General features: G+C 39.6%; 1 pseudogene; it reads left to right on the top strand.

The window, feature by feature from the left end:
- The window catches only part of LOC115649378, a 30650-nt pseudogene extending 10578 nt beyond the window's left edge, over window positions 1-20072 (top strand).
- Window positions 20073-26634: the final 6562 nt, after the last annotated feature.

Below are 26634 nucleotides of genomic sequence, written 5' to 3'. Positions count from 1 at the left end.
AGCTGTGGCAACGCTGCAGCTACTATGTTATATAAAGCTGTGTGGGGCACTTGGTGGAGACTAAAGGTCTCTGTCTGGGAAGGCAAGGTGGGGGCTCTGGACTGCAGGTGCCAGTTTACAGCCGGCTTTGTTGGTTTATGTTATGTAATGCTTGAAGAAAACAAGTATAATTGTTAAATACAACTCTAGCTGCTGTAAAGCAAAGAACACCATAGAGACTGCTGAACTCGAATTAATATGCAAATTAGATACAATTAACTTAGGTTTAAACAGAGGCTGGGAATGGTTGGGTTATTACACTAATTGAATCTATTTCCCTATGTTAAGTTCTCTTCACACCTTCTATGGGTCATCTCAATTATCACTTCAAAAGTTTTTTTTCTCCCGCTGATGATAGCTCATCTCTATTGATTAGACTCTTCCTGTTGGTATGCATACTTCCACCTTTTCATGTTTGCTGTATGTATAACTATCTCCTGTCTGTGTGTTCCATTCTGTGCATCCGCAGAAGTGAGCTGTAGCCCCCAAAAGCTTATGCTGAAATAAATTGTAGTCTTTAAGGTGCCACAATAGTCTCTGTTGCTTTTTGTGGATACAGACTAACACGGCTGCTATTCTGAAACCTATAATGTAGTAATAGGAGTGGATGGATTTGAGAGCAGTAAGGAAGATTGGATAAGGCATTTGACAAGCCCCAAAATAACTGGTCAGTTGATGGAACAAATATTGGTTGACTATTATTGAGAAAATGTCAAAAGTGATCAAATATTTTAAAGCACTTATTTGTTAGAACAGTAATAAACAGTAAGATTTGATGGTCTCCAGCAGGCTTACTCTTAGAAAGGTACTTATGCCTAATTAAAAAAAAAAGTTACTTAAAGTTATTTTAACTCAGAAAAATGACAAACACAATAATGGGAAGTTCTAAAAAATGGAAGAATGGAAGTGTGATGGAATCAAAAAGTAAATCGCTGTCTGCATCAAGCATTCATGCTGGAACATTTGACAGTTTTTGATTGTGGTCAAATAATAGGCGGTCAATTGTCTGGCTTGCCAAGCCTTGTCATAGCTACACTACAGAGTTTGTAGGAATAGCTGTATGATGGGTTGGACCCTCCCATTTTGGGGTGCCACAAGACGTCCTGGGGTCCCACTGAGCCCACCTGTCCCAGCAGCCTCTGTTTCCCTTAACCTGTGTTGCTGTGACAGGTTCTCAAGCCACTTTCCAGCACACACACAGGAAGGAACACACTCAGCTGTAGAATCACACAGAACCTGTGATCAGTTCTCTGTGGGAGGACTCAGCTAAGGGATTGCCCAGCACTCACGTGCTCACCTCCTTGGGGGTGTAAACCCAAAATAATATTGTCTTGCGCTGTATAGAGAGATCTGCACAGCACAAGCTCATAAAAATCACCCCTCCTTCAATGTGGATAGAGACATGCACAGCTTCTGCCCGGACCTGGATTTATGAGTTGCACAAATTGGGTTTTGGTATTAACAAGAAATACGTTTATTAACTACAAAAGGAAAATTTTAAGTGATAGCAAACAGAACAAAGCAGATTACCTTAGTAAATAAACAAAAACTGCAAACTGAGCTTAACACACTAGATAGGTAAGATATAAATTACCAAATTCTCACCTTGAGTGATAAACAGGCTGGAGATTCTTAAGGCACAAGTTGCCTTGGCTTTCCCAGGTTTTCATACATAGGCTAAAAATCCTTCTAGCCTGGGACAATCTCGTCCCACAGTTCAGTCTTTGTTCCTCAGTTGTTTCCAGGTGTGTTGTTGCAGGGAGAGTGAGGTCCCCTCATAATGTCATTTTCCCCTTTTATATCTTCTCCCCACTTGCTGGAGAGCTCCTATGCTGTGACCTGGGTCAAACAGTTCCCATTGGGTAATGCTATCTCTGAGAGGTTTCTATTGTACACAGTTCCTGGGATAATCCTTGTGCTTGTGTGCATTTCCTCAATAAGCCATTAACATTGTTTGCCCATTTTACTCTCTTACCTGAAAAGCTACTTATGGGAGTTTTCAACCTCAAGACATGTTTCAGCAACACAATATATAGTGTTATGTATTACTTCATTACTTCACATACAACGATAGCACATACAATCCAATGAGGTATTACTGTCTGGCAGATCAAGACTTTTAGAATGACACCTCACAAGGTATAATTTGTATAAGACATCCTAATTTATATGACAGTGGTGAATATTGGGTGTCAGGGTGTCACAAGCTGACCTTTAAATAGATTTTTAAAATATATTTCAGCTCTCATCTGCAGACAGTATTGATTTTGATAAGGTGCTAACACAATCTGAAATTTATTGTGTTATCTAGAAAGAAGGAAACCTATGAAATATTTCACTTCTGCATAAGAATACAGAAGGCACAAGAAGGTACCCAGGAAAGTATTGGCCTCTTAAGAGACCTCCTGATAGTGGTGGTGGTAGACTGCAGCGGTGGGAAAATATGTGAGCATCTGCTCAGAGATTTTGAGCTAACTTTAGAAACCATTTGCAAAGTGGTAACGCAGGCAAAATCTCAAGTGCAGGCTTTAAGTAAGAAGACAAACTGTACATAGAAGGCAGCAGAATGAGAAAGATAGGCATGAGAGGAAAACACTCAAGGAAGCTCAAAGAATGGCCTCAACATTTTGCAACAAACAGCCTGAAGAATGACATGGGAGGTGTGGCAGTGACTGTGCATCTAGCCACTGTCCAGCATTTGGGCAAAAGTGTAGAATTTGCTTCACTGTAAATGAGTGAAGGAATCCACTGATAGCTCTGTGCAGTTAAGAACAACAACACATCTGTGGGACTAGAGGAACATATCTGGGGAATTGTGGTCAGGCTTAGGGGGTTGTGGGTAATATGACCATTTAAAAACAAAAAGATGTTATGAAACATTTTTCTGTATGTATGTTTGGATTATACTGGTTTAAGGAGTAACTACTGTATTTCAAATATTTGACCTTTTATTAAAGTAGGCATAAAAGCATGCACTGAGGAGAATAAGAGAAGAGTTACTGTTTTAATTTTTTTTTTTCACTTTTGCTTTTCATAGGCCAGATGTTCAAACAGAAACTGTATCCAAGATAATAGTGTGTAGGTGTTTCAGACAAATGGAATTGTTCCTGTTTACCTGTGTGTGTGTATTCTGGCTTTGAGGCATCATGAATATAATAAGGTGTTTTGAGGCAAGTGTGACTTCTGTAAACTAAATTTGAGTCTAACTTCAGGTTGCTTTATCCAGTGCAAGTAAAAGCACTATAGCATTTTTTATTTGTTTACTTTGTTTTGCTTCAAAGTCTGATTGCCTCCCTGTGAGCATGGAAGGCCTTCAGAATGCATAACTGACCTTGCTGAGTGGATACTGCAGAGACACCTGTATTGATGTTGCATGGACGTCTGATGTAAAAGAGAGAGACGAGAACTTTAAAAATATTTTTTTCAAATGCTCATTGTTATGTTTTTCATGACTATGACTTGATGTATTCTATTTTTATCTCATTGTTCTCTTCACTAGTTGTCAATGCCAATTTCTGTAGTATAATCGCTGGAGATCAGGCTGAGCCTGAGTCTTTCCACCTGTTGGGCATGATGTAAGATTCATCTGTTTATGCAGCCAATTCCCAAATAATCTTGTCATGAGTCACTGCCATTGCCTTATCAGAATTCATCCAATGGGCTTCAACATTTATACGTATGTACCTTTTACTGGAGGAGGGGAGGCCAGCTCTTTCTTTTTGGGGGAATCTCATGTTTGCTTGTTTTTTTTGCAGTGTGTTCAGACCCATTGCCTTAGAAATCCTTGTAATAGATTGAAATATCTTGTTTTCTTTCCTCCATTAGGACGTTTCTCAGAGTTCTTCCCCTACCAAGTGAAAACTGGAGTGCTTTGGTTGAGGAGTGGTGCTGCCATCCCAATCCCTTTGCCAACAGCGCTCTTCACCCTCAGAATAACGATTGTTTTCTTGGACACACTTACTTTCTGGTGAATTCAGGAAATGAGTCACATGTGCCTGGACCTGAAATAGTCCATTCAGAGACTGAACATTCTGCATCTGAGAGGGGCCCTACCTTGGTAAAGTATTTTGTTTTAATAAATCTCAAAGTGTGACTTTTATTTTTTTAATTTTATTTTGGGGAGTGGACATTTTTGTGAAAGATCTTTATGAAATTCAGGGCTTGTAGAAAGAACAGGAGTACTTGTGGCACCTTACAGACTAACACATATATTTGAGCATAAGCTTTTATGGGTTACAGCCCACTTCATCAGATGCATAGAATGGAACATATAGTGAGGAGATCTATATACACATACAGAGAACATGAAAAGGTGGGAGTTGCCCTACCAACTCTAAGAGGCTAATTAATTATGATGAGCTATTGTCAGAAGGAGGAAAAAAAACTTTTGTAGTGATAATCAAGATAGCCCATTTAAGACAGTTTAAGAAGGTGTGAGGATACTTAACATGGGGAAATAGATTCAATGTGTAATGGCTCAACCATTCCCAGTCTCTATTTAAGCCTAAATTGATAGTATAGTTTGCATATTAATTCAAGTTCAGTAGTTTCTCATTGGAGTCTGTTTTTGAAGCTTTTCTGTTGCAAAATTGCCACCTTTAAATCTGTTACTGAGTGGCCAGAGAGGTTGAAGTGTTCTCTTACTGGTTTTTGAATGTTATGATTCCTGATGTCAGATTTGTGTCCATTTATTCTTTTGCATAGAGACTGTTTGGTTTGGCCAGTGTACATGGCAGAGGGGCATTTCTGGCACATGGTGGTGTATATCACATTGGTAGATGTGCAGGTGAACGAGCCCCTGATGGCGTGGCTGATGTGATTAGGTCTTATGATGGTGTCATTTGTATGTGGACAGAGTTGGCATCAGGCTTTGTTGCAAGGATAGGGTTAGGGTTAGGGTTTTTGTTCTGTGGTTTGTGGTTGCTGGTTAGTATTTGCTTCAGGTTGAGGGACTATCTGTAAGCGAGGACAGGTCTGTCTCCCAAGATCTGTGAGTGAGGGATCATCTTTCAGGATAGGTTTTAGATTTTTGATGATGCGCTGGAGAGGTTTTAATTGGGGGCTGAAGGTGACAGCTAGTAGCATTCTGTTATTTTCTTGTTGGGCCTATCTTGTAGTAGGTGACTTCTGAATACTCTTCTGGCTCTGTCGATCTGTTTTTCACTTCAGCAGGTGGGTACTATAGTTTTAAGAATGCTTGATAGAGATCTTGTAGGTGTTTGTCCCTATCTGATGGATTGGAGCAAACACGGTTGTATCTTAGAGCTTGGCTGTAGACAATGGATCGTGTGGTATGTCCTGGGTGGAAGCTGGAGGCATGTAGGTAAGTATAGCGGTCAGTATGTTTCTGGTATAGGGTGGTGGTTATGTGACCATCGCTTATTAGCACAGTAGTTTCAAAGAAATGGACCGCTTGTGTGGTCTAGGCTGAGGTTGATGGTGGGATGGAAATTGTTGAAATCATGATGGAATTCTTCAAGGCCTTCTTTTCCATGGGTCCAGATGATGAAGATGTCATCAGTGTAGCACAAGTAGAGTAGGGGCGTTAGGGGACGAGAGCTAAGGAAGTGTTGTTCTAAGTCAGCCATAAAAATGTTGGCATACTTTGGAGCAGTGCTGCTGACTTGAAGGTATATATTGTCCGCAAATGTGAAGTAGTTGTGGGTGAGGAGAAAGGGTTTGTAGAGTTGTTGACATCTGTTGTCTAGGAACCACACTAAATTCTAGCGTTTTCAGAACAATTGCTCCTAGTCTTAATATCGCCTAGGTACACAAGAAATGATTCAGAAACCTCTCCCTTGAAACACACTTGGAATCATTGTAAAAATACTGTTCAGAGAACCTAGTACTTGCAAAGAAGACCGAGTAAAGCAACATGGGATTTCATATTGTCAGACAATGAAGAAGCAAAATCTTTGGATCACCCTTGATTAGACTGAAATGGAAACAGTGGTCTGTTGCTACAGGCTTTGTATTATCAGATGGGTAGTTAATTAAAACTGTACCTATGATATGATAGGAAGATGTCAATCAAAGAATAGCAAAATAAAACCCAAAAGCTAAGAATGGGTGGAATCACAGGGTAACTACATTTGCTGAAACTTTGCTGGACACTAAGAAGTAAATATGAACAAAACAGTTTGGCTATACAAAATCAGGATGTGGTTTGGGTCCAGATATATTTATTTATGTTCCCACAATGCAAAGATAGACCCATATTTTGAGAATATCTTTGTCCCACCACTTTGTTGTGGTTCTGCTTTCAGGTAACTTACTGGACTTGTTAGGCTAGGATTAAACAGGCTGAGCCTCTCAGTAAGTCACAGTATGAATTCCATGCACTGCTAGTATCAGTCTCTGCCTCTTCCCATGCTTGAATGAACACCTTCCATGCCCTCTTCTGGGTTTCGTGAGATGCTAGATGTCATTAGCTGAAATGTCTCTCTCTGAACAAAGAGTAAGCACAGTCTGTTCAGCATGGCTCTATATTTAGAAAATATTGCTGAAATAGTTGTGATTCCAAGAGAGTTAGGGCAGTACACTCCTTCTCCCACAATCCCTTGGGCTTTCAAATCTCCCACAAGCAACTGCTTTCACGGGGACTGTGAGAGAGGTAGCTAGGTGAGGGGTGCAGCTGAAGGACTTGCAAGTGTAGAGATTGGGCAGCTGCACCTGAAACAAAATGGCTCATTTAGATGCACTGCATTACTGGTATTTAGACCAATGTAGTCCTACCAGCTCCATTAGAAATGAGACAAGTCTTCAGTGAAGAGGCACCCAAAGATTTTTTTGAATGTGATGAATCTCCATATTCACTTCCTAAAAATTGCCTTGATATCAAGATTTCTTACTTGGTTGTTTGAAAACCCTTGTATCACGCTTGCACTGAAATTCTAATGTCTACACATTGATTTCTAGTATCAGTCAGTTACCAATCAAATGAGCACAACTTTAAGATCAATCAGAGACTAATCAGAGAAAAAATCATATTGAAATACAAAATTCTTCCATAATATAGATAAAGTTATAGAAAGTTACAGACAACACAGATTGCTGTTGGCACAAATGTTCTCATTTTATAATATATTCATGCAGTCTGCACTAGTATGAAAGTTCCTTTTTAATTGCATAACAGTCATTGGAGAGTGTTTGCCTGTGACCAAAGCAGGAGTAGGAATATAGCAGAAATACTTAAACAATCCTTTCCATCCTCCTGTGGGACCAAGACAATGTTCTGCCATGGAAAACATATTGCTCACATTTTTGTCTAATGATGTAACATGGATTTTAAATGTCACATGGTCACACAGCATCCTAATAGTATCTCTTGGGGAAAATATTTTCCCTAAGACAATATCAAGGATCCTTAGAAATAGAAACACACACAAAAAAATATTAGAAGAAGATCCGCCTCCATCTGCAGATTGCCAGCAGCTGCAAGTTGTCACAAAGATATATGATTTAATTAGTCTGGCTAAAAGTATCATCCTTTTTTCTTCAAGCAGTGATACCACTGAGTTCTCAGGTTTTTTTAGGTACCATACTGCACAATTCTCAGCCACTGCAGGTAACTTTTAGCAGAAAAAGCACTCAAATAGTAGTTATCTGAGGAATACTGTGCTTATAGCTCCCCAGCTCTGCCTTCATTTATTGGTTGTTAAGAAACTCAGTCTCCTTACTCCCTGTCAGGAAGAAGAAAAGAAAGTTAGTTCTGCTCCACAACTTTTGAGGGAGTAAGGGGCAGAAGTTGGGAAAGGGGACGCAATGTGCATCTGTCTTTATTGGCTCCAACTCTAGTACAATGGGATCCACATTTCTCATGTAACATTATCCTGTTAAGGCTGTAAAAAGTCAGCAGAGGCTAGAGAATTACTTCCCTTGTGTTCCCACTGGAATCTTGGTTGGTGTTTCCTGGCTCAGTTGAGGTTTGCAGTATAGACTGTCTGCCCAGTTTCCTAATCACAGGAAATAGGAAGTATCTGTCTTCCCTGAGGGCAGCGGTGATTCAGTCTCATTAGAAACGAGCGAATAGGCAGCCATTCTTACTAGGGGAAGCCTCACTTTCACCTGGCAAATAGAATTCTCAAATGTACAGCGGTTGAGCTGAATCAGGTTCCCATCTCTGTCCAAATATTATTTAGTCAATGGGAAGATACACAGAGCTGGGAGCCAGGAGATCATTAATTCAAATCTCATCTATACCACACACTGTTTATATTTCTGTGCAGTCCTGCCTTTGGACTCAGGGCAATCCCATTTCACTAATAAATTAACTGAGAGATTGCGTAAGGTTCCTTTTAGCAGAGCTGGGAATAGAACCCACATCTCTAATATTCCCAAATTGATAAATTTTTTAAGACCAGAATGGACCACTATAATTATCTAGTCTGATCTCCTGCACAACACAAGCTAAAGAATCTCACCCAGTAATTCTGGCATCAAACCCATAACTTGAGCTATAGCATATTTTTTAGATAAATATCCATTCTTGATTTAAAGACGTCATGTGACAGAGACAGGGTGGATTTTCTATGTGAGTTGTTCCAATGGTTAATTACGCTCACCCTTAAAAAAATTGTACTTTATTCCTAGCTTGAATTTGTCTAGCTTCAGCTTGCAACCTTGGGATTTTGATATGTCTTTTTCTGCTAGTTAAAGAGCTACTGTCAGAAATCTCTTCCCCATGTAGGTACTTGTAGACAGTTATCCAAGTCACCTCTTAATCAAAGTAGATTGAGCTTCATAAGATATGTTGTCCAGACCATGAATCATTCTTGTAGCTTTTTTCTGAAGCCTTTCCAATTTTTCAACATCCTTTTTTTTTTTTTTAAGTGTGGACTCCAGAACACAATATAATATTCCAGTAACTGTCTCACTAATGCTGTATACAGAGGTAGTACCACTTCTCAACTTGTACTCAATATTTCTCTGCTTATATATGGAAGGATCATGTTCAATCTTAGCTACAGCATAACCAATATGAGCTTCCAAGGCAATCTATCATTACCATTCAGTCCTTTTTTTTAATTCACTGTATTCTTGGATACAGTCCCTAATCTTCTACATATTGCCTACATTCTTTGTTTGTAGATGTAATTATAATATAATCTAAGGTCATACCTTTACATCATACAATGAGGAAACATTCTTTAAAAGTGTTCTATTATGAGAAAAGATCTGTCATTTATGGTACAGTAGGCAGAAACACAAATTACATTTGGTCATTTGTCATACATTTTGGTGGCTTGTAGCACACATGAAGATTTTAAAGTTGAGAGTAAGCTGGCGTTAGTGAAAGGGTGGCTTCATTACAGTTGGAAACAATGGAAAATGGTGACCATCTTTTATTAGGGACATACAATAAATGGAAAAAACAGGTTTTTTCCCCCACTAACTTGTTTTATTTATAATAATCAAAGGTGTTACTTTTCTGTAGTCGCTTCAATATGATTTTTCAAGTTGAAAGTTTTCTTTTTCAAACTTTACTAAGTCTATACAAATACCCATGTGAAACACATTTGCTGCACATATACCCCAAATGAACAGGTATAATGCTGATTGTGAAGATACTAGATGCAAAATTCTTGCTAATGAAATAGTATGAATGAAGGTAAGTGTTGATCTCAGTTATATCATTTAAACAATATTCAATTTAAATATGAACTCTGGGTTTAATTTGTACAGTGTATCAGTGTACTGTAAGATTTAAATCAAACACACAACTTCTAAGTCACTCAGAAAGTTCAGAAGGCTGCAGTGAATGAAATAGCCAAGACACATCTCTAAGTACTGTGACAAAGTTCCTTCTACCTTGCTGGGTCCTGCGCTGATTAGCAGATTTGCTCACCTCAGTGATCTTCCCCACAGTCTGGGTCAACTCCTCCTGTGTCTGATCAGGAGTTGGGAGGTTTAGGGGGAACCCAGGCCCACCCTCTACTCCAGGTTCCAGCCCAGGGCCCTATGGATTGCAGCTGTCTATAATACCTCCTGTAACAGCTGCATGACAGCTACATCTCCCTGGGCTACTTTCCCATGACCTCCTCCAAACACCTTCTTTATCCTCACCACAGGACCTTCCTCCTGGTGTCTGATAATGCATGTACTCCTTAGTCCTCCAGCAGCACACCCTCTCACTCTCAGCTCCTTGGGTGCCTCTTGCTTCCAGCTCCTCACATACACTTCCTCTCCTCTGCTTCCCCTTCCCTGACTGGAGTGAGCTCCTTTTTAAACCCAGGTGTCCTGATTAGCCTGCCTTGATTGGCTGCAGGTATTCTAATCAGCCTGTCTGTCTTAATTGGTTCTAGCAGGTTTCTGATTACTCTAGTTCAGCCCCTGCTCTGGTCAATCAGGAAACAGAAAACTACTCACCCAGTGACCAGTATATTTGCCCTCTACCAGACTCCTGCACTCTACTGGCCTGGGTCTGTCACAGTACAAACATTCTGAGGAGTGAAGTATAAAGTTCACTATGCACTCTGGAGAGCATGTTAAAGTTATGCATCTTTTTCAGAAGAGTTGAATGACATTTAAATGATTTCTCTTGTCCTACAGAAGTCGAAGGAAAACGCTAGAGTAATTTGTAAGCGCTGCAAGGCAATGCTGGGAGAGACAATATCATCAGGTATGGATTACACAAACAAAACCATACTTGGTTGGCTAACTCACTAAACACTAGAGGTTAAAAGTTCTGGAGACAAATAATTTATCAATAGAATGCTGAGTTGATTCCTGTGGGGGGTTCTTCTTCATTTCTGAAAGGATGAGATAGTTTTGACAGTAGAAACAATGAGGTTATTGGCCCCAGTAATTTATTTTGATTCTTGTTTATGTGGCCATATTGTTCTCTGTATTTTAACACTTACTACACACTCTGTTATACCTTGTAAAATGTATTTGTCCTAAGTGTGTTACAGCTTTAATTGCCCTTTGAGTCTTCTGTTTTTGTTCAATCAAATTTCTCTCACCATTAGTAAAAATCTGGGGACAACTACCTTGGTAAATGTAAAAAAAATTTTCCTCTGTTTTCAGTTTTTGTGCCTGACATTTACTTTAAAATTTTACTTTCTACATTGTTGGGCCAATCTCCTGGTGTCCTGAGGAATGTTTGGTAGACTGGTTATTTATTATTTTGTTTCCTACTACAGGACTGACAAATATAAAAAGGAAAGAAATTGCTGCATTAAATGTAGAATAAGTAAGTCTCAAATGAGACTATCTATGCTAAATGTGCTAGTGCATCAAACTGGTTCTGTGATGAGGCTCTATTTTAGGTCATATTGTCATTTGATTGGCACCCATGACAACATGGATAACAACATTGGGACAAAACTATTTTAAGTCTCAGTTAATTAGATTGCAGATGCATTGTCCCAGTCAACACTGAAAGAAAGACTAGGATGTAGTTTAACTAGGCCACAACTTTATTAAGTAACACATCTGAGAACTATTTGGCAATAACTCATCCAGTGGAGATCATCCATCCTTTTAATCCTGGTGAAGAGCTGCTTCAGCGTCTTCACTCCTCCATTCCACCTCCTAGAGGACTATCGTCAGCCCTTCACCCTGTTAAACTAGTCCCAGCGCAATTGCTCGGACCTCACTGCTCCTCCCCTTGTACAAGAGTTAAAGGTTGGGGAAGAGGTGGTTGTCTCCTCACTGTGAAAGACATTGGAAGCCCCAGTCCTGTTACCTGCCTTTTTAGGCGATGCCTTCTAATCTGCATCCAGTTCTGGTTTATCAGGGAACTAGACACCCTATTGACTGAGTACCTGTACTGGACACCTGCCAAGTTGTGACAAAATGAATTTTACAACCGTACCTACCTTCTTGATCCTGGGGCTCCTAAGAGGAAGGTGAAAAAACCCACACTGCCAGGCCAGTCTGACAGTGAGAGAAAATTCCTGGTCCTGCTCTAATCCCAGGTCAGGGAAGGGGAAGCTTTTCTTCTTAAAGCAGAATGGTGCCCCAGAGCAAGGGCAAGGGTTTATAAGTGCACTCCATAGGCTTATGCTGAATCCTTCTGTCTAACCAATCAGCAACCATGCCCTTCTTAAGCCCACAAGGAGGCTGGGTGCTCACTGCTGGCCCAGAGAGAGCCTCCCCATCTCTGAGGATGCAGTCGTGGGGAATGCAGGGAACAGAGCCATAAATAAGTGTTGTTTGTTGTTCATAGTGGCAGGAGCCTAGCAGTGAACCAGGTCCCCATGCTGTACAAACACAGAACAAATGATGGTCCATACCCCAAAGGGCTTCAGTCTGAGACAAGAGAGGACAGATGCAGATAGACAGAGCCTCTGACCCAGTGGATCTCATGTGTTTCTGCTGCAGAAAAGAGCTAGCTATAATCTGAAGAGCCTGAATAGGAATTTCTAACCAAACTAGTGCATCATGGAGTTCTGCTGCTCTGGCACTTCTTGTGCTTCCATGCATGGGGAAATGATTGGGAGGGAGGGGCTCATCTAATATATATGCCCAAAATCCCAGACTTTGCCCTGTACCTTTTCTATGAAAAATCACTTGGTGGCTAGAGAATAAGTGACTCCCTTAGATCAGCTCACATAATTCTCAGCCCTAAAATCATTTGAACAAACAGCACAACCATACAATTCCAAAAATCTGATTTTGGAAATATGAATTGTTCTCTCTTTACTACTGTCTCCACACCAGCTGCCTGAGCAGACATACAGCTAGCAGTGTCTAACTTTAAAGATACACGGCATAGGCTCAGATGGTCAGATCTACGGTGCTCATCGCCCAACTCTAAACAGCGCTGAAAGATGCTGAAATAGACAGTCATGTACTGCTTCTACATCTCTGTATTCGCCAACAAAGTGAACGTATTCAGCCGCAAGTTCAGTTAAAAAGGATATGAGCAAATGATTCTCCAGGCACGCGCACACTTTTTCTGGGACTACCCATATCCAAATAGTCTAGTCCCACTAGCATAAATGCTTACATGGAACTTTTGAAACACACTTTGGTATAAGTAAAAGGTTAAGGGGACTCTTCCCCCAAACCTTTATACAAAGAATGATGCTAATTCAGATTATTAATAGCCACAAGGAAGTGTATTACCAGATTACTTCTCATGAAAGAGAATTCCAAAATTGTGATTTTTTTGCACCAGACAACAGAAGAAACAAACTTCTGCTCAAATGCCAATGTCCTAAAACCAGGCTGAAGTCTTTACATTTTAGTCCCTAGCATTCAAGGACAAATAAAGGCACTGAACTGGGATACTGACACTTATGCAGAATGACTCTGCCCCAGATATCCATGCATCTACTTGCAAGAAACCCCAGATTTGCAATATCTGCTCACAGATGTATAACAGTGCTACAGTTGTTTGTACTTGTTTTTGTACCTGGAATTAGCTATATTGTACTAGCTGCTTGTGTACAAAAGTGTATACAGGTGAGTTGCATCATACGCACATTTAACTTACGCAAATACAACTATACGTGCTCGACAAAAAAAAGAAAAACAACAAGATACCTGTAAATAGTGTGGGCTATTCCACCCAGCATTCCACTCAATGAGCATATGTCCTGGAGTGAGCGTGAGATGGGAGATGTGAATCTGTTGTTCCCTCAGTTCCCGCATGCCTCTCATAATGTGAGCATCTCGCTGCACTGAGTGTGATTCTAGTGTTTAAAGATACATATTTTTCATACAACATGGCCTCTAAATGCATGCCAACTACTTCATCTGGTGCTCAACTGAAGAAACAGCGATTTGTTCTAGTGCTGGAGGAAAAACTGACTGTGTTGGACTTATTGAGAGACGGTATGTTGGTCTCCAATGTGTGTGTAAATATAGCCGCAATGAATCTAGCATCCGTGCCGTCAAGATTCGAGAGAAATTCATCAAGCCGTGTCATCAAGTGCTCCAATAACTGCTAAGGTGACAAGCCAGGTGCGTGATAAGGCTTTAGTAAAGACTGAAAAGGCATTAAACGTGGCCGGAAGACATGAACCGTAAACGTGTGCCTATCAATGGCAACACATTGTGAGAAAAGGCTTTTAGCATCTATGTGCTGTTCAAACCTCCCGCTGAAGAGGGGCAGCCTTTTGATGAGAAGGAATTCAAAGCCAGCCAAGGTTGGCATAACAGTTTTAGGAACCGCTTCAACCTCAAAAATGTGCAGACTACTGGTGAAGCTGCATCTGCCAATGAAGAGGCAGCAAAAGCCTACCTTGAACAATTAAAGAAAATCATACAAGAAAAGGGCTATCTTCCAGAACAAGTTTTTAATGCTGTTGAGACTGGGCTCTTCTGGAAAAAAATTCCCAACCACACTTACATTTCAAAATCAGAAAGACAAGCCCTGGCTTCCAAGCAGCTAAAGACCATCTGACTGTGTTGCTTTGTGGCAATGCGGCTGGGCATTAATAAAGCCGAGCTTGCTCTACAGGGATGCAAATCCCCGTGCCCTAAAAGGCAGAACAAGAATCTCCTGTCTGTGTTCTGGCAATCAAATAAAAAGGCTTGGGTGATGGCAGCATTATTTCTGGATTGGTTCCACAAGTGTTTCATTCTGGAGGTTAATTGGTACCTTGAAGAAAAAGGACTTGACTTTAAAGTGTTGCTGATCATAGACAATGCTCCTGACCACCTGTATCCTCCAGCCTCTCGACGAAGGCATGATTCGCTGTTCAAGGCCACGTACACGAGGCTTATATTCTCTCAGATATGTCGCACTATGGATGCTGATCCCAATCTTTATGTGATAGAATATTGGAAGTCCTTCAACATTGCCGATTTCATCACTTCTATTAAACGGGCAATGGATGCAATCAAGCCTGAAACAGTCAATGCATCTGACTGGAAAGAATGTGTGAATGATTTTAAGAGTTTCCCGACCATTGACAAAGAGGTGAAATGCATTGTTCAGGTGCCAGGCAAGTGGGTGGTGATGGCTTTGTCGACATAATTGAGAAAGAAATTGAAAAATTAATTGAGAGCCATAGAGAAACATTGACTAACAAAGAGGTAGAGGAACTGATAAAATCATCTGCAGAAGATGAAGATGATGACGATGAACAGAAAGAGCCAGCAAATTGGAATCTTCATAAATTTTCTGAAGTATTCCAAACAGCGAAACATTTGAATGATTTAATTTCTGAATATGATCCCTTTCAGGAAACAAAGCCTCAAAATCACACATAGTATTATGGATGATTTGAGACCGTATCAAGAAATGTTTGAGCAGCTCAAGAGACAACAGCGACAGTTGCCAATCACCATGTTTTTTTCAAGGAAAAACAACCTGCAGCAGATGAGCCTATGCAATCAACTTCTCGAGCTGAACCAGAGCCAACCACTTCGTCTACAACTCACTGTCCGTCACCCAAGCTCTCTGTCACCTCCGTCTCCTGGATCGACATCAAGCCCTGATTACCCCTATAATTACCCTGTAATTAAAAATACAGTACTGTAAAATTAGATTTTGTATGTACTCTTTATTGTATACTATACATTACTATATACATCATACATTTATACTATTGTTGTATACACAAAACCATGTACAGTATACTGTACTTTATGGGTGATTTAAGGGATTTTCAAGGGTAATTTTGACTATACATGATTTTCACTTTACGCGCGGACTTTAGAACCTAACCCCCACGTAAGATGTGACTCCACTGTATGATGCAACTCTGGGGGGAAAAAAGGGTTTTATTTTTCTTCTTTTTTCTGTCTCCCCCTTTAAAACATTATATTGTCTTTATTTATGTTTACAGAAGTAAGTACTTAATAAATGCACTTATGTAGCAACCTATAAATAGCTTGTAAAATACAATCTCTGTTCATAAATAAAATATTTTTTCTTTTATATCTATAAAAATATTTTAAAAGAAAAAGATGACCTGGGTTGAAGCAGCTATGTCTGCAAAGCTGAAGAAATTCCTCTTCTGACTTTTTTTTTTTTTTAATGTCTGCACTTGAAGTGTGAGTCCTGTACGTATCAATACAGAAAGGGCCAGTGTCCTGAGTTAACCTAACTTTGTTACAGAGAAGTATCGTTTCCACTCTTTGAAGAAAGAAGAAAATTAGTCCCCTTAGTTTACTCTTGTTAGAGTCATGTATTTGTTATTCACTGGGGAATCATTGGCTGGTAGAGAATACTGAAGTTTTGACATAAAGTACACTGATTTCAATCCATTAAGTGTTTTTCATTTCTTTTTCAAGTTTGGTGCAGCAATAATAAATAATGGACAGGAGTTTTAATTGGTATCAGCAAGCATTTAATATAAACATGTTTTTTAAATGATCACTACAGGGGTTTTGGCACCCGCCTACTCTGGATTTATATGGGGTGCGGGGGAAATGGTTGTGCTTGATGTTAAGTAGGGAATGATACAGATGGCAAAATATTGATCTTGTGATTAGCTCCAAAAACAGCTAAAGAGATATTTCCTATGTCTGATTTCTGTACCATTTACCCAGCTCCTCCTACATGTCAAAACAAGAATTTGGACATCTCTTCCACCATTTAATTGGATGCTGATCTAGGAGTTTAGTGAATGTGGTTATGCAGTATATTACTGTAGAAAATAAGTGTACTGTTTTATTGAGTTTAAAAAGTTTCCTTTTGTCTGATTTTTAGGGACTACAAAATATTACATCACTGAGATGATTGTTCAACCATCTGGAACAAATTTTAACATGATACCAAGGTATAGAAATCAGATAATGTGCTCAGTTTGGTTATTGGAACAATGTTGTTGAGTGGTAAAGATTAATCTTTTTGGATAGTTACTTTTTTGGTATTCAATTAAATATTTATGCTAATAAAGTATTAAGTCTGCACTATTAAAATAACAAAGTTAGGAAATGCAGAAACATTCTTAACTCAGCCATATAGTATACCTGCTGTTTATTGTGATCTCTTTTCTAATTAAATGCATAGGTTTATATATTACTGTTTGATGTAAACTGTATACCATAAAGTACAGATGGCATTACGGAAAGCCAAATTAACTTTGTAGTTGGAACCTCAACTTTTTTACATTATTTGACTTTCGGTGACTAAATATGCAAACTTTTTTACTTTGCTAAATTTATGCAATGCTTTTGTATAATTGCTAATTACAAGATGGTATCTGACAATCTAAATCACACTTTTCTGTCCTGTGTAGCCTTTAATTTCATTAATACTTGTACTTTTCTTTCTTTTTTTTTTTTTTTTTTTTAGTTTTCAGACAGTCCAGTTTAAAGTTCAGGCTATGTATGTTGAGGTTACCATAAAATATAGCCTGCTGTGAACAGCGTTACTGTTCCATTCTGCAAACTCAAAGATATTTCAAATATGGACATCATTATTCACGTGTATGTTATATGTACACATAGTGCACAAAGTGCAGTATTGGGGTTTTATGCCTTTATCTCCAGCATTTGGCATTGCATTGTGTCAGATACAGAACATTTGACTGTATGGACCATTAGTCTACTCAAGTATGGCAATTCTTGTTATGCAGAAAAGGGAAAATACTCCAATTCTTGTTACGGGAAGACACAATAATGAATTAAGTCTAGGGGCATTATTTCCATGCCAGATTGTAGTGGAATTGACAGCATGGAGAAACCTAGATGCCATATGAAGGAACATAAATCCACACCGTGCAGAGGTCAAACATAGGAGTTTATTAGGCACAGTGCTGGTGGAGTGTCATTAGGCTCAGATACACTGTCAATTAATTGATTACAATAGAATATATAGATTTTCCATGGGCGGGGAAAGTGACATGGTATGCTGTTCCACACCCTGGGATAGGTTTTTGCAGCAAGACAAGATAGCACAGTAGCCAATGGTTAACAGGTTACATAATGTCTCCGCCTATGGTCTTAAGTTAGCAAGTTAACATTTAATTAATACTTTGATAAATGTTATTAGTATAAAATATATATGTTGAATTTTGATTTGGGATTCATAGGAATGAAGCAACTCCTTTGATTGTCCAACAGGTACATTCCTACGGGTTAAAACAAAGAAACAGTGAAAGTATATGGCAATAAAGATTGTCTCCTTTGTGTTTTAAGGCAGGCATTGGTCACTGGAGAAGGGAGGTGGGAGGATGCCATATCTTTCATAAACTTAAGGTTGAATCTGTGGAAAGAACGTCTCCCTACAGAAGAAACTAACACAATAGGAACAGGGATTCTTTGTTAATTTGAAACATAATTATTCAGTTGTTGCTTCAACATCTGGCATTTCTACTGACCAAACATATCTTGTTTATTCTGCTTTCTCTTAGCTAATTGCTATTTGCTAGACCTCTGGTCTCTTGACCAAATTCTTAACTTTGGGTCTGGAAAAGAGCTGGCACAATCCATGTACCAGGTTGTTATATAAAATGCACATAGATTTTAACCCTTCACCATATAGTTAAAGTTTACTTAGGGCTCACTGGGTATCATTGGCTTGTTTTGTAAAATATAGTTACTATGAAAATATTCTGTGAAGACTGATTTATTTTAAAACAGGTCTCAGTTTGTACAGAACATTATAGCTCAGTGTCTCGTGGGACTGTCCTCTGCCAGAAGCACATTTAGATTCAGAATACAAGGGCATGATGGAAAAGTCTACATCTTGGTAAGGCATTTTCATATAATTGTATAGAAATATATTCATGAGTGTGAACTCTTGACATTTATTCATTAGTTATTATGTGTTTGCTTATATGTGTAAGGGAAATGAGAAAAAGGAGTTGATCATTCAAATGTATCAGTTGTTGTGCCTGCCTGCCTTTGACTCTCTTTTAGTTTTTTCTTATTAGTTTGGGGCATTCGGCAATGGAAATTAAGAACCCACTTGAATTTTTTAGACTAAAAAATCATTGAAATCTCAAGCAGCTAGTCCAAAGTACTGTACACAGCTGTGCTGTTTACATAGAAGTATGTAGTCTTGTCTGTTTATAATATTTTATGACTGAGGAAATTAAAAAATATTGTGGAGCCTTATATCTGATACACTTGGGCTGCACCTCTCTTCCTGGAAATGTTTGAAATAGCTCAGACTTGTCCAGGCGCCTCTGGGATGTGGGCCAACCCATTCTGTCCTCATCCCAATTAATCCTGTCTCTGGAAGAGCAAACAGAGTAGCAATTCAGTGTTCTGCCTTATCCACTACCGTCCTATCTTTTAACTCTTAACTTCAACTAGCACTGCCAGAATCATTTCCCTACATTTCTTTTCCCGCAGGGGCCCAAAATTTATGGGGATGTGACCCCTGAACAGAACCAGCTGCTGAGCATTCACTCACCCTATCCCCGTTACGGTGCAGCAGGTCACATTATGGAACATAGAAAGCCAGGACGTGCTCCCATTATGAGGAGGCCTTCTTAAAAGCCACAGGTGGGGAGGTCTGCCACAGCTGACCCTCAGCTTCTCAGAGAAATAGGTAGTGCTTTGGGGTCTCTGTCCTCCAATGCTAATCAAGACTTCTCTAGTGACACCTTTACAAGAGCTGTTCAGTTCTCTTCAACACTTGGGACTCAATTTGGGCCAAGCCAGCTTCACCAATTGGGGATTTTCCTGGGCTGAACCCAAAAATTGCCCTAAAACCACTTCAAAAGACAGAAAGTCCTGGGTCCTCTCCCATGTCCTTAAATGTCTGTTGGTACATTGGCAAGAAGTATGGCATTCTTTCTTTTACCCTCTTTTTCAGAAGAAGAGAATCTGTGCTCCCTCTGGGATGCATCCTTGTATTTCAGAAATGTTTGGATAATAGAGGACGAGGAACTTGTCTACTTGGCCCTACTGATTTTGTGCCCGCCTTGTGGAATATGTGGATCATAGATTACAAGATCAGAAGGGACCAGTGGGCTTGTCCAGTCTGACCTCCTGAATGATGCCATAGAACTTCCCCAAAATTATTCCTAAACCAAAGTGGAACCAGACTGCTGGCACTAAACATTAAAAAGGTTGTAGAGCAGTTTTTAAACTAGGACATGGGGGAAAGCTGACTGCTGCAGAGGAGCATGTGGATTGAACACAGACTTCTCTTAGGGGAGAGTCTAATGATAGAGAATCTCCAGGTTATAGTCAGGAGCAGAAGACAAGAGGATAATGTAAGGGCCAGATCAGATGATAAACAGTCAAATAAAAAGAATCTGACACATCAGAGAAGGGCAGACAAATAAACAGGGACAAGTTTTTAAAGTGCTTGTACACAAATGCTAGAAGTTTAAATAATAAGATGGGTGAACTAGAGTGCCTTGTGATAAAGGCATCACAGAAACCTGGTGGACTGAGAGCCATGAATGGGACACAATCATTCCGGGGTACAAAATATATCGAAAAGACAGAACAGGTCGTGCTGGGGGGCGAGTAGGGGGGAAGTGGCACTATATATGAAAGAAAATGTAGATTCAAATGAAGTAAAATCTTAAACGAATCCACATGTTCCATAGAATATCTATGGATAGAAATTTCATGCTCTAATAAAAATATAACTTTAAGGATCTATTATTGACCACCTGATCAGGACAGTAATAGTGATGATGAAATGCTAAGGGAAATTAGAGAGGCTATCAAAATTAAGAACCCAATAATAGTGGGGGATTTCAATTATCCTCATATTGACTGGGAACATTTCACTTCAGGACAAAATGCAGAGATAAAATTTCTCGATACTTTAAATAACTGCTTCATGGAGCAGCTGGTACGGGAACCCACAAGGGGAGAGGCAACTCTAGATTTAATCCTGAGTGGAGCGCAGGAACTGGTCCAAGAGGTAACTATAGCAGTACCGCTTGGAAATAGTGACCATAATACAGTAGCATTCAACATCCCTGTGGTGGGAAGAACATCTTAACAGCCCAACACTGTGGCATTTAATTTCAAAAGGGGGAGCTATGCAAAAATGAGGGGGTTAGTTAAACAGAAGTTAAAAGGTACAGTGATCAAAGTGAAATCCCTGCAAGCTGCATGAGCGCTTTTTAAAGACACCATAATAGAGGCCTAACTTCAATGTATACCCCAAATTAAGAAACACGGTAAAAGAACTAAAAAAGAGCCACCGTGGCTTAACAACCATGTAAAAGAAGCAGTGAGAGATAAAAAGACTTTCTTTAAAAAGTGGAAGTCAAATCCTAGTGAGGCAAATAGAAAGGAGCACAAACACTGCCAGCTTAAGTGCAAGAGTGTAATAAGAAAAGCCAAAGAGGAGTTTGAAGAACGGCTAGCAGAAACTCCAAAGGTAATAACAAAATGTTTTTTAAGTACACCAGAAGCAGGAAGCCTGCTATACAACCAGTGTGACCCCTTGATGATAGAGATACAAAAGGAGCACTTAAAGATGATAAAGTCATTGTGGGGAAACTAAATGGATTCTTTGCTCAGTCTTCACGGCTGAGAATGTGAGGGAGATTCCCAAACCTGAGCTGGCTTTTGTAGGTAACAGATCTGAGGAACTGTCACAGATTAAAGTGTCACTACAGGAGGTTTTGGAATTAATTGATAAACTCAACATTAACAAGTCACCAGGACCCGATGGCATTCACCCAAGAGTTCTGACAGAACTCAAATGTGAAGTTGCGGAACTATTAACTAAGATTTGTAACCTGTCCTTTAAATCAGCTTTGGTATCCAATGACTAGAAGTTAGCTAATGTAACGCCAATATTTAAAAAGGGCTCTAGAGGTGATTCCGGCAATTACAGACTGGTAAGTCTAACGTCAGTACTGGGCAAATTAGTCAAAACAATAGTTAAGAATAAAATTGTCAGACACATAGAAAAACATAAACTGTTGAGCAATAGTCAATATGGTTTCTGTAAAGGGAAATCGTGTCTTACTAATCTATTAGAGTTCTTTGAAGGGGTCAACAAACATGTGGACAAGGGGGATCCATGGACACAGTATACTTAGATTTCCAGAAAGCCTTTGACAAGGTCCCTCACCAAAGGCTGTTACATAAATTAAGCTGTCATGGGATAAAAGGGAAGGTCCTTTCATGGATTGAGAACTGGTTAAAAGACAGGGAACAAAGGGTAGGAATTAATGGTAAATTCTCAGAATGGAGAGGGGTAACTAGTGGTGTTCCCCAAGGGTCAGTCCTAGGACCAATCCTATTCAATTTATTCATAAATGATCTGGAGAAAAGGGGTAAACAGTGAGGTGACAAAGTTTGCAGATGATACTAAACTTCTCAAGATAGTTAAGAGCAAAGCAGACTGTGAAGAACTTCAAAAAGATCTCACAAAACTAAGTGATTGGGCAACAAAATGACAAATGAAATTTCATGTGGATAAATGTAAAGTAATGCACATTGGAAAAAATAACCCCAACTATACATACAATATGATGGGGGCTAATTTAGCTACAGCGAGTCAGGAAAAATATCTTGGAGTCATCGTGTACAGTTCTCTGAAGATGTCCACGCAGTGTGCAAAGGCAGTCAAAAAAGCAAACAGGATGTTAGGAATCATTAAAAAGGAGATAGAGAATAAGACTGAGAATATATTATTGCCCTTATATAAATCCATGGTACGCCCACATCTTGAATACTGTGTACAGATGTGGTCTCCTCACCTCAAAAAAGATATACTGGCACTAGAAAAGGTTCAGAAAAGGGCAACTAAAATGATCAGGGGTTGGAGAGGGTCCTATATGAGGAAAGATTAAAGAGGCTAGGCCTCTTCAGCCCGGAAAAGAGGAGACTAAGGGAGGATATGATGGAGGTATATAAAATCATGATGTGGGGAGAAAGGATAAGGAAAAGTTATTTACTTATTCCATAATACAAGAACTAGGGGTCTCCAAATGAAATTAATAGGCAGCAGGTTTAAAACAAATAAAAGGAAGTTCTTCACACAGCGAACAGTCAACTTGTGGAACTCCTTACCTAAGGAGGTTGTGAAGGCTAGGACTATAACAGCGTTTAAAAGAGAACTGGATAAATTCATGGTAGTTAAGTCCATAAATGGCTATTATCCAGGATGGGTAAGGAATGGTGTCCCTAGCCACTGTTTGTCAGAGGATGGAGATGGATGGCAGGAGAGAGATCACTTGATCATTGCCTATTAGGTTCACTACCTATGGGGCACCTGGCATTGGCCACTGTCAGTAGACAGATACTGGGCTAGATGGACATTGACCCAGTACGGCCATTATTATGTTCTTATGCTCTTCCTAGAGCAGATCTTTTAGAAAAACATCCAATCTTGATTTAAAAATGGTCACCAATGGAGAATGCACCATGACTGTTGGTAAATTGTTCCAGTGGTTAATTACTCTCACTGTTAAAAATTCACATCTTATTTCCAGTCTGAATTTGTCTAGCTTCAACTTCCAGACATTGGATCTTATTATACCTTTCTCTGCTAGATTGAGGAGCCTGTTATTAAATATTTGTTCCCCATTTAGATACTTATACACTGAATCAGGTCCTTCTAGTATGATCAGGCTAACCAGGCATATCTTCATTACCAACTTTAATTTGTCATAATACACAGAGAGCTAAGCTTTTTGGATCCATGACATTGTGCCCTCAGCCAAACAGGTTCTGTTCTGCTTCTCTCTCCTTCCCTACTGATTTTTGCTTCTTGCTCACTGTGTCCCCAAATATCTTGGATTGTGGATAAGCTGAGGATCCAAAGGATACTTGTTTACCTAATTGTCTTTATAGGGCCAGCCTCTTTTTCTACTACACCCAACCAAAGTCCATTACCTAATTAACACAACTGAATAACACATTGCTATTCCAAATTTACATTTATTGAGCAATAAGAATTAAATGTTTCAGTATAGTTTTATAAGCATTCCTCTCATGCAAGATACATAGTCAGACTTTGGAGCCTTGTGTAGAAGTCTGAACTATCTGGTATTTGTAGGAAGGGGGCCAGTGCCTCACACTGGGAAGAGTTCAGTCCTAGACAAGAAATCACTGGGTAACAATATTTTCCCCATTAATTGGCACAATTACATTTAAATGCAGAAACCTTTTTTAAAAAGATTTATTTTTAGGAAGAGTACCATAGATATGCCACACAGCTGTCTACACCAAGAAAAACTGAACATTTTAAGGTTTGCCTGATGTGAGATATCTCAACTTCAAGTGCTCAATTTTGATGGGGGGGAGTGGGCCGGCTTTAATCACTATAGAGGTCCAACAGATTTTTGCAGTTTCTTTGCACAAAATTATTTTGTGCACAAAAGGCTGTTTATACGGTATCAGTATGTGTGCTGCATTGCAAAGTAGTTACAGCAGCTAACAGACAGTTCTTGTAGCACTTCTTTTTATGTTACCTATTTCTGAGGCACCATAAAATGCTAGCTCAGCAAGGTGAGACACTTTGACTTTAAAGCAGTGATAGTGGAGCCCCCAAGCATTTAAACTTTCACTGTCTTTGACTGAAATGGCAAATAAATATCACACACAAGTGAAGGTTATGAATATATTTTGAGATGAGAAAAGCATAAATGGTCAGACATACATAAGACTTCAAAGTCCAGATCTCAGGTTCTTAGCAGTATTGGTGAGTTTGGTGGCTGGAAAGTCTCTCTGGAACACATCCACAGCTTGGATGGGCCATTCAGTCCTTTGTTCAGAGCTTCAGTTTACAGAAAAGTTACTCCAGAGGTAGAGAAGCAGGATTGAAAACAAAATGGAGAAGATGCATCTGCCTTTTTATATCCTTTGCTATGTGGCTTGTACTTCCTTTGTCCCAAACACAAACATACAGCACATGGGCATGGAAAAGCAGAGTCCCCTGTCCACCGGCATGTCCCTACATGTCCTGCTGACTCATAGGTGTAACCCCTGCCTTCTCTCAATGGGTTCATTGTATATCTGATTGCCTTTGACAGACATTAAGCAGGCTGGATAGTGCTGATGCCAATCTGTCTTGGGAGAGGTGTCACCCAGAAGCACAACACAAGTTTGAAATGCAAATATACTATACATATTTACAACTCACAATACAAGGATGATACTTACATATAAATGTGATTATCATATTTAGCGAATTATAACTTTTCCACAGAAACCTTACATGACATATCTGTAGGTCTCTACCAAATTCACGGCTGTGAAAAATGCATCACAGACCGTGAAATCTGTTTTTTTGTGTGCTTTTACCTTATACTATACTGATTTCATGGGGGAGACCAGTGTTTCTCAAATTGGTGGTCCTGACCCAATAGGGAGTTGCAGGATGAGGTCATGGTATTGCCACCTTTACTTCTGTGCTGCCTTCAGAGCTAGGTGGGTGGAAAGCGGCAGCTGTTGGTCAGATGCACAGCTCTGAAGGAAGCGCCCCTCCAGCACCAGCATAAAAGTAAGGGTGGCAATACCATATCATTCCTCCCTTCTGCACTGCTGCCTTTAGACCTGGACAGCCAGAGAGTGGTGTCTGCTGACTGAGGGCCCAGCTGTGCAGGCAGCAGCGCAGAACTAAGGGTCACCATACCATACCTTACTTCTGCATTGCTGCTGGCGGTGGCTCTGCCTTCAGAGCTGGGCTCCTGGCCAGCAGCCATAGCTCCAGCTGCCCAACTCTGAAGGCAGTGCCACCACCAGCAGCAGGAGAAGTAAGAGTAGCAGTACTGCAATCCCCACTACAATAGCCTTGCGACCCCCCCGATACACACCTTTTTGGGTCAAGATCCCTACAATTACACCACCATGAAATTTCAGATTTAAATAGCTGAAATCATGAAATTTACAATTTTTAAAATCCTAAGACCATGAAATTGACCAAAATGGACTGTGAATTTGGCAGGGCCCTACATATCTGGTAAGACTCATTACAATTTTACAGTATTGGTATCAATATCATAAAGTGTCTCACATATTCTATATTGCATCACACAGTCTAAGAGTCACTGAAAGTTCTTGTAGCACTTCTCTTTGTTACCTATTTCTGAGGCACCTATTTCTTTCATATCTAAGTCCATCAGTCTATGTGAAGTGAGTCAATCCAATTCTAAAGGATAAATGTCTCTGTTATACAAATCACCAGCGTAATTGACTCTAATTTGCATCCTTGCTGTCATTTTGAGCCAGTAATGAGACTGAATGGGCATAGAAGTTGACTTACCTTACCAACCCAAATAGTGTTCCCTCTGTGTCATGCTTGTGGCAGAGTAGCAGGACTGTATGGGGAAGCTAGCACTGTTTTTTCTTAGGTTTTCATTACACAAGCTGTAACTGTTCTGTTAGTAGAGAGTATGTTGGTTTTCCATGGACGCTGTTGATAAGTTCTAAATCTACTTTATTTTCAAGTATTGCTGTACATTGTTTTTTCTTACCAATGGTTAAATTCAAGGAAATTTGGGAATCCAGACAATGTACAGGGAAGAGAAAATCTATGTAGTATCCATAAAATAGCTGACAGCTCAGATTGAAATACACAGATAAATTATCCAGAAATAACATGCATAAATGCTCAGAACACAGACTGAATTTGGGACTGTTCATACAGGTCAACAACCATGTCAGAAATAAAATAATTAATGCTGGGGAAAAGGAAAATGCTGGAAGAAAATAAACAAGTTCGTTCAGAAAATGACAGGCTTAGAAGATGCAGAAATTTCTCACATAACCAATAGTGCCTTTCCTCCAACAGACTCAGATTTCTGCTACATA

The sequence above is a fragment of the Gopherus evgoodei genome, chromosome 3 (genome assembly GCF_007399415.2).
Source record: "Gopherus evgoodei ecotype Sinaloan lineage chromosome 3, rGopEvg1_v1.p, whole genome shotgun sequence".
Lineage (NCBI taxonomy): Eukaryota > Metazoa > Chordata > Testudines > Testudinidae > Gopherus > Gopherus evgoodei.
Note: the sequence above shows the minus strand (reverse complement) of the source record. Positions and strands in the feature narration are given on the sequence as shown.